The sequence below is a fragment of the Suricata suricatta genome, chromosome 8 (assembly GCF_006229205.1).
Source record: "Suricata suricatta isolate VVHF042 chromosome 8, meerkat_22Aug2017_6uvM2_HiC, whole genome shotgun sequence".
Classification (NCBI taxonomy): domain Eukaryota; kingdom Metazoa; phylum Chordata; class Mammalia; order Carnivora; family Herpestidae; genus Suricata; species Suricata suricatta.
Genome location: NC_043707.1, coordinates 15,019,819 through 15,029,312, shown reverse-complemented (window position 1 = coordinate 15,029,312; position 9,494 = coordinate 15,019,819).

Below are 9,494 nucleotides of genomic sequence, written 5' to 3'. Positions count from 1 at the left end.
CACTGGTGATCTCAACTTTAAAGGTTGGCTCCTTTCTGGTAACCATCAATTAGTTCTCGATAGTTAAGAGTCCCTTTCTTGTTGGGAATGGGGGATGGATGAAATAGATAATGGGGTTTAAGGAGGGCCTTTGTTGTGAGGAGAACCTGATGTATGTAAATGATGAATCACTACGTTGTACACCTGACACTAATATTACAATGTATGTTAACTAATTAGAATTTTAATTTAAAAACTTAAAAAAATATTTTTAAATAGAAAAATAGATAAATACTATTTGGCTCCTTTCCCAACCAATCTTGGCTAGCTACTTTTAGGTAGGTGACACTACTTGCCTTTTCTTTCAAGTTTTCATTTTGGTCTCATCCCTGTCTTCTTCCCTGTAATCATGCCCCATTCTTACTGTTTCTCAGACTTAGTTGGCCATACCTTGTCTTCCTTTCTTCTCTCTTTCTTTACTTCTCTGTTTCTTTACTTACTTCCCTCCTTTCTTCCTTCCTTCTTGTTTACTATAACCAGGCACTGTTACCTCCATTCTTATTTATTCAATATTCTTCTTTACATCAATTCCCTTTAAAAATTAAATAAAGAAACAAAAAACCCCATAGTAATCCAAATGAAACTCTGTACCACTACTATATTTAGGGAATTATTTTAGTCATCACAGGCAGGAAACTAAAAATGAATACCATGAAAGCAAAAAGTATTGCTGTTATTAAGCCTCAATTTCAGCATAGTTCCCTGCCAAATATTTGAGACCAGTCTTGTTCTCTTTTTTGTTAAAAGAAAAATGATGGGACACCTGGGTTGCTCAGTGGGCTAAGTACCTGACTTCAGTTCAGGTCATGATCTCATGTTCATGGGTTTGAGACCCGCATTGGGCTCTGTGCTGACAGTTCAGAGCCTGGAACCTGTTTTGAATTCTGTGTCTCCCTCTCTCTCTGCCCCTCCTCTGCTTGTGCTCTGTCTCCTTCTGTCTCTCAAAAAATAAAATAAAACATTAAGAAACTTTTAAAGGGAAATTATGATCAATTAGTTATTGCTATAATATTACATGATAAAACAGTGGCACACATTTATTTAACACAAATTTATTGCTCTCTCTAGTCTGAGACCTGTGGGTCTTTTTATAGTGGATAGCAGAAGCACCCCAAAATCAAACCAAACCCTGTATATATTTAAAACTTCTATTTGCATCATTTCTGTTAATGTTATTGGCCGAAGCAAGCCATAGGACCAAGCTCAACCTCATCAAGCAGAGAACCATGTTCCTTCCTGAATAGGGTGTGTGGGGGTAAAGGGTGAGTAGAGAGTGAATATTCACTAAATAATAAATCTACTCTACCACAAAGGAGTAGAAGACAGAGAAGTAACACATTGAGATTTTCTGTTTAAAATTCATTACCTTTTTAAGCTTCCTATGTCTTTATTTATTTTTATTTACTTTTTTATTCTCAAGGTAGTTAACATACAGTGTAGTCTTGTCTTTAGGAGTAGAACCCAGTGATTCATCACTTACATATAACACCCAGTGCTCATCCCAACAAATGCCCTCCTTAGTGCCCATCACCCACTGCCCCACTCCAACCCTCACTGTTTGCTCCCTCTATTTGAGTCTCTGTGGTTTGCCTCCCTCTCTGTTTTTAGCTTATTTTTCCTTCCCTTCCCCTATGATCATCTGTTAAGTTTCTCAAATTCCACATGAGTGAAATCATATGATGTATTTCTGACTGACTTGTTTTACTTAGCATACTAACCTCCATTTCCATTGACATTATTGCAAATGGCAAGATTTCCTTCATTTTCATCACCAAGTAGTATTCCACTGTATATGTACGCCACATCTTCTTTACATATTTATCAGTTGATGGACATTTAAGCTCTTTCCATAATTTGGCTATTGCTTAGAGTGCTGCTATAAACACTGGGATGCATGTGCCCCTTCAAATCAGCACTTTTGTATCCTTTGGATAAATTCTACGTAGCAGAATTGCTGGGTCATAGGGTATTTCAATTTTTAGTTTTTTGAGGAATCTCCACAGTTTTCCACAGTGGCTGTAACAGTTTGCATTCCCACCAAGAGTGCAACAGGGTTTACTTTTCTCAACATACTCACCAGCACCTGTGTTTCCTGAGTTGTTAATTTTAGCCATTATGACCAGTGTGAGGTGCTATCTCATTTTGGATTTGATGTGTATTTCCCTGACGATGAGCAATGTTGAACATATCTTTTCATGTGTCTGGAAAACTGAGACCCTCGAGTTGACTTAATGGAAGAGAAATGGAAAGAATGAGCTCACTCTGGTTCTGGACAAAATCAGGGTTCCTTTAGCAAGGAACAAGGTGGTGTAGAGGTGATTGTGTAGGCCGCCACTGAGTGGGTGTATTGTTCCTCTAGGGCTGCCAAACAAAACACTACACACTGGATGGTTTTAACAACAGATATATATTTTCTCACAATTCTGTATTGGGGCCTAGTAAGGCCAAAAAACCTCCTGCATAGCGACCGTTGATGGCTAGGCCTCCGGGGCACAGGAGAACTATTTGGGAAGTTGTGGAACAAGTCGAGACACTGTGAAACAACATTTGGCCTCCTGGGCCGCACATGAGGCTTCTATTCATCCTGTCTATGATTTTCTTGTTTCTTTGTAAAGAGGCATATACTTTTAGGCTTTGAATCAACTTGGGTCAGTTCGTGGTGCCAGCCCTCCCCTTACTTTGCTTTCTGGCTCTTTGTCTGCTGTTGGGAGTAAACTCAATCCTCTGCCAAAAGATTTGTCTATTAAAGGATAAGCATCTTGCCCATGCATAACTGATGAGGGGCCTTAAGGAATGTAAATCTCCTCATAGAATTCTTCAGGCTCATCTTCTGCTTGGAGCCAGACTATTATTAGGGAATCCCTCTCTTGTAATGACTTGATTATTCCTGTTATTTACACCTGTCCTGTTAAGCATGACCCTTTCCAGAGCATGTCTCTACTTCAAAGACCTTGAACTATGTAACCATTAAAGAAATGATTAATCACCCATGGCATATAAGACCCTGGGTATCTTAGTAAAGTGTGGCTTTTCCACCTTTCACGTTGTCTGTCTTGTCTGTCGTTGTCTGTCTTCTTTCTTATAGAAATTGCACTGACACCAACCCCCTACTCGGGACCTTTTGACTGTGGTGTGTGGGCTGGTCCCCCGCAATTCTGGAGCCTGAAGTCCAAGATCATGGTGCTGGTAGGGTTGGCTTCCTCTTGGCTTGCCCATGGCCAGCCTTTTGTTACTTCTTCACATGGCCATCCGCCTATGCATGCACCTTTGGTATCTTTCTGTGTGTCCTTCTCTGCTCTTCTTTTGAAGATGACAATCAAGTTGGATGAGGGCCCTCTCTAATGCCCTCCTTTTAACTTAATTGCCTCTTGAATTTTGTTTTTTTAATTTGAGAGAGAGAGAGAGAGCATGAGCTAGGGAGGAAGGCAGATGGAGTGAGAATCTAAAGCAGGCTCCATGCTCAGCACAGAGCCCAATGCAGGGCTCGATCCCAAGGCCCTGGGATTGTGACCTAAGCTGAAATCAGGAATTAGACACAACTAACTGAGCCACCCAGGCACCCCTTAAATGCCTTATCTCCAAATACAGTCACATCCTGAGGTACGGGGGGTTAGGGCTTCAGCATGCAAAATGTGGGGGACACAATTTAGCCCATAACAGCAGGAGAAAAGTGATGTTTGCCACACCTGTTCAAGTCCCTCCTTCCTCTAAAAGTTGTTTCCTTGATTCTGTATGTTCTGTTCCTTCCCCTTCTAATAAATGTTCATTGGATAAAGTAGATTACATTAGCTGCTTCCATTTTTTCTGTCACTGACAACCCAAAGCTGATTTTTTCTCCCCTTAATCACTCATGGAAACTGTTTGGGTTTTGTTTGTTTTCTGGAAACGTGTTTTCTAATGTTCTTGTTACCAAATGCAATAGGTCCTTTTTAGTTCTGATGCATGGCCATTCTGGGTGATGTCAAGAAACCCTTCAATTGCCCTTTTCTTTATGTTATCACATCCTGTCTTTTCTGAGTCTTCTTTCTCAACATTGTCTACAGGATCCCCTTTCTATTTCTTCTCTTTGGATATTCTTAGCAAATAGCTCCTCTCATTCCTTATGAACTTCCCATCTCATCCTTTGTTTCTCTGTCTGGATAATTTCCTAAACCACCTATAAAATCATGACTTTTCCCCCGAATTCAAACTTAAATATTCCATTGTTACTAAATATATACCAAACTCAGTATGACACTGAATCCAATGTCCCCACGTCCAAGCCTGTTCCTCTCAGAAAGTGTTACCAATCAACTACCCCAGTATAACTAATCAAAAACCTAGACATCATCCTTAAGTGCCTCTTTGACCTTAACCCCATTTGCCTTATTTTGTCACAAAGTCGCCAAGTTCTAAGAAGAAATTCTTCTGAGAATTTCTCAAATTTGGGGTGCCTGACTGGCTCAGCTGAAGGAGTGTACAGCTCTTGGTTTCAGGGTGGTTGAGTTCAAAGCCCATACTGGGCATAGATATTACTTAATAAATATTTTAAAAAATAAATCCTCAAATTTACCTTTAATACATTCACCTCTAGGATACCAAGGTAAACATTTAGACTTGCATTATTGACTGACTTCTTTATTCTCCAGATGAAGTCCAAACCCTTTGTCATGTGTTATAATCACCAGTCCTTCTGTCATTTCAAAACTTGAACCTGATGTTCAAATACTATTGGGTGCACCTTCCCCAGGCAATATTTTTCCGTTTAAGTACAAATAACAGCAGCAATCCTGGGACATCTTATGTCACAAACACATACAAACTGGATAGTCTGGGAAACCCCTTGAGCTAAATATTGCCCAAGGTAATTATATATATCCTACACTGGGCCACTGGGACATGGCAATACTTCCTTTTCCTTCTTGGGATTACTTGGGCATAGTACAGGGTTTTACAATATAAGTACAGGAAGGATTAGGTTGTCTAGCTTTATCTCATCCCGAAAAAGACCCTTTTTGGGGGATTTCATTATAATCCCAGGTAGCCAATCTTTGTGAAAAGGACTGGCTAACTATTATGATTACTTTTTACAAGCCATACAGAGCAGGGGGTGGAGTGGAGGGACGAGAGGTGAGATTCTTTATTGTGGGCAGGTCAGACATTTCCCCTAAAGAATCATCAATCATTCTGGAGCCTAGAGAAGGGAAGGAGATCATGGGCTGGGCACTGAGGAAAGGGATAGGATAAAAAACGATAGACAGCAGTGAAAATGTCAAAGTGAACAATCTGCCAGATTTTAATTTTTGGAAGCTGTCAGTTTAATGATACTCCTTTAAACATGGATAAATCCATCTTATGAAAGACAAAATTTTGCTATTTGATTAACAGACTCTGTTTCTCTACTAGCCAAACATAAACCCTGGTGTCTTTCAGTGGATTGCAGGATATCACAGTACGTACACACTGGAGTGGGTATTTTAAGATGACTGCAAGAGAAGTGCTTTGTCAGGGCTGGAAGAGAAGGCAAGTGAAACAATAGGATGCGTCAGCATTGTAGGCATGCTTGAACTGCTGCTGTCATTTATCAGCTATGTGGCTTTGGGGAATATCACTTAATCTCTCCAGGTCTTTGTTTTCTACTCTGTGAAATGGGAAAAATAATAGTACCTGAATCAGGGGTGCCTGGGTAGCTCAGTCGGTTGAGTGTCTGACTCTTGGTTTCAGCTCATGTCATGACCTCACAGCTTCATGGGTTCGAGCCCTGCTTCAGGCTCTGCACTACCGCTCTCTCTGCCCCTTCCTCCCTTGCGCTCTGTTCCTTCCAAAATAAATAAATAAACTTTAACAACTACAACAACAACAACAACAACAGAACCTGAATCAAAGGGTGAATGTGAAATTCAAGTGGGATCAATATATGTGTTTGCTTGGTATAGTGCCTAACACTTAGCAAGAGCCTGATAAGTGTGTGATATTGTAACTACTGCTGTTGCTGTGTTTACTAAGTATTTTTAATGAGAAGAATGTAGACTCTCTGAAAGCCTTTGCTTTCTTCTCCAACTCACTTGAAACCACTATGAAGGTTCATCCTCCATCACTGGAATGGAAATAAAGCCCCCCAGAAGCTGGATGTGCTGAGTCTGTGATTCATCATTCAACAATGCCACTCTCCCCTTCTTTAGTGTCTCCAAAGACAATCCCCATGATCTTGATTTAAAAAGGATTTTATTAATTGATTCTAAGAATAGTTGATATTACCATAAATATGAGCCATGGGGAAAGGATGCTTTTTGGGGGTGCCTACACTCTTCTCACACCTATGTTCTGAGGGCTGTAGATGCCACAGGACATATAAAATGCCTAGGACAGTTATCTGGGTAAATAAATTGAGATTCCCTTCCTCTGGTGATGATTGCTGTGAGGTCTGGGGACTGGGGGAGGCCTCCAATGTCCCAACTATGGGCACGTGCCTCTCTGTATAGAGACCTGTCCAGGGGTGACATAGAGTGTCTTGACCTTTCATTTCCTTGACCTTTCATTTCCTTCCTAAGATCCAGAATTCTGCTGGACTCTGCCACTGTCTGTTTATCTGTCTCTCTGTGGGAGTAATTATTAAGCTTCTCTCCCTCCTCCCTTTCTCCTACTCTTCCAGTTTTCCATCATTTTTCTTCATTAGTCTCTCTTAGTATTTTTATCAAGTTATTTCATTCCTCCTTCCCTCCCTTTCTTTTTTCTTTCTTTCCCTCCAGTGTTCTTTCCTACATTCCCTGTCCTCCTCCTGTGTTTGTAAATAAAATTTTATTGAAACACAGCTACACCCATTCATTTCCAATGGTTTCTGGCTGCTTTAGCACTACAGGGGCTGGGATGAGTACCTAAAATATTTACTAGTTGGCCCCTGAGGTGTAGATAAAGGGGAGAGAGTAGCTTCACAGGAGATACAGAGCGTGTTTGGTCCCTGGAAGGAGGGAAGACGTAGAAAGAATGCTGCTCCAACATCTAGAGGACAGACTGTAAAAACACACATCTATTGAGTAATACGACTGCGGATCCACTGGATCCTCCAAAATATTCATTTACAATTCAAAATTCATAATATATTGAGCATGATTAGATTTCTAGTTCCTTTTAAATGCTTACTTAATGCTTATTATGTCCTAGTCTTCTAAGTACCTTATGTCTTACAAATATTAGATCTTCTTTAAAAAAAAAACACAACAAAAACCCCCAAATATTAGTTCTTCTTACCAACCTGTGAAAGGGTAACATCATTATTTCCATTTCACAGATAAGGGAACTGAGGCACAGTGAGATTGTTAAGTAATGGAGATGAATTTTGGATGCAACTGTCCAATTCCAGAGGCTGTGCTATACTGACTGTCTCACTATGTATTTGAGGCTGACAGTCTGTGGTGGACTGTGATGTGCTGCCCACACCTCCCTGTAAGAATGATTTAACTCTCCCAACTCCCACTGCTGGACCTCTTAGAGGAGTGTTGCAGCCAAAGAAAGCTGCCTCTCCCTGGTCCCTATTCTCATCCCAGTGCAGCCTGCATCCATGTTTAATCTACAGAGGGCTATAAAGCACCCTCCCCACTTTGCCTGCAGCTCAAGAAACTCTCAAAGGTCATCCTAGCTGCAGAACTCCCCATGGGGGTGGCTGAGGCCCTGGTGAGACTACATCACACTGCACCTTCACCCTGTGCCAAATCCTGCCCCTTGCCTTCATTTCCCTTCCCTTCCTTTCTCTTTCTTTCCTCAAGTATTAATCTCAAAGCACTTCCTAATAGGCCTCTTGCATGTTAATCTCCTTCCCAGAGTATGTGCCAGAAGCCATTTCTAAAGTAAAGCAGGTTTTTGTAAGGCGGGGGACCTCCTGCCATGCTGTCTGATGGTGACCTATATCTACCCCCCAGTCATATCAGGAGTGACTTGTTTCCTTGTGCTGATTGCACCCCATGAAGGAAATTATAATTTCTTCTTTTGTGTTTATGGGAGCAAATATTACATTTCCCAAGAAATTGTTTTTCTTCCCCTCTAGTAATCAGGCTATTGACCCCTGATCAAAAAGAACTAACCTTTGCCTTTGCTATGCTAAAAACATTGCCTTGTATTTGAATGCTAAAGATCCCTTCCTTCCCCATGTGATAAGCATCTAGTCACCTACTTCAATCACTATTGATAAAGATTATGCATGAATCATCTACCAATCTATGTTCTGGGAAATTTTTATATGCCAAGAATTTGTCATCAGAAATCATTGTCTAAGGCAAGTGCCACTCCTGTTTTGTACCACATACATTGTTTCAATAAATAAAGCTGACTCTCCAGTCAGGACAGAGATGCCTGCCTGGTGATCAGAAAGAAGCAGAGGCTCTCTCACTCCCTTTTGCAGACACCCTCCATCGTTCAGCAAGCCCTGGACCTGCTGGAGCTGGACTCCGGCAAGTATGCTTCTCAGAAAATACACATATGACAATTAGCCTGGCTAATCTCCCTGGCTTTCTCCCACTCCCATATGTTATTCATCAAAAGGGGGTGTTCCTGGGGCACCTGGGTGGCTCAGTTGGTTAACATCTGACTGTGGACTAGGTCATGGTCTACTGGAAGACAAAAGAAAGTAGTCATACTGATATCAGACAAATTAGACTTTAAGTTAAAGGCGGTAAGAAGAGACAAAGAAGGGCATTATATAAAAATCACAGGGTCCATCCATCAGAAGGTGCTAACAATTATAAATGTCTTTGTACCAAATTTGGAAGCACCCAAGTATATAAAACAATTAATCACAAACATAAGCTGTCTCATTAATAAGAATGTGGTAATTGCAGGGGACTTTAATACTCCACTTACAGCAATGGACAGATCATCTAGATAGATGATAAATAAAGAAGCAATGACCCTGAATGATACATTGGACCAGATGGACTTGACAGATATATTTAGAACCCTACATCCCAAAGCAGTAGAATTTATTTTCTTCTTGAGTGCACATGGTATATTCTCTAAGACAGATCACAAAACTGGGTCACGAAACAGACCTCAATAAATATAAAAGAATTGAGATCATACCATGCATACTTTCAGATCACAATGCTATAAAACCTGAAATTAAACACAGGAAGAAGTCTGGAAAAACTCCAAAAGGATGGAGGTAAAGAACATTCTACCCAATAACTAATGGGTCAGCCAGGCAGTGAGAGAAGAAATTAAAAAATATATGGAAACAAATGAAAATAAAAATACAACAATCCAAACTCTTTGGGATGCAGCAAAGGCAATCCTAAGAGGAAAGTACATTGCAATTCAAGCCTATCTCAAGAAACAAGAAAGATCCCAAATACAAACTCTAACAGCACACCTAAAGGAACCAGAAGCAGAACAGCAAATACACCCAAAACCCAGCAGAAGAAAAGAAATAATAAAGATTAGAGCAGAAATAAACAATATGGAATCCAAAAAAACCCAACAACAAC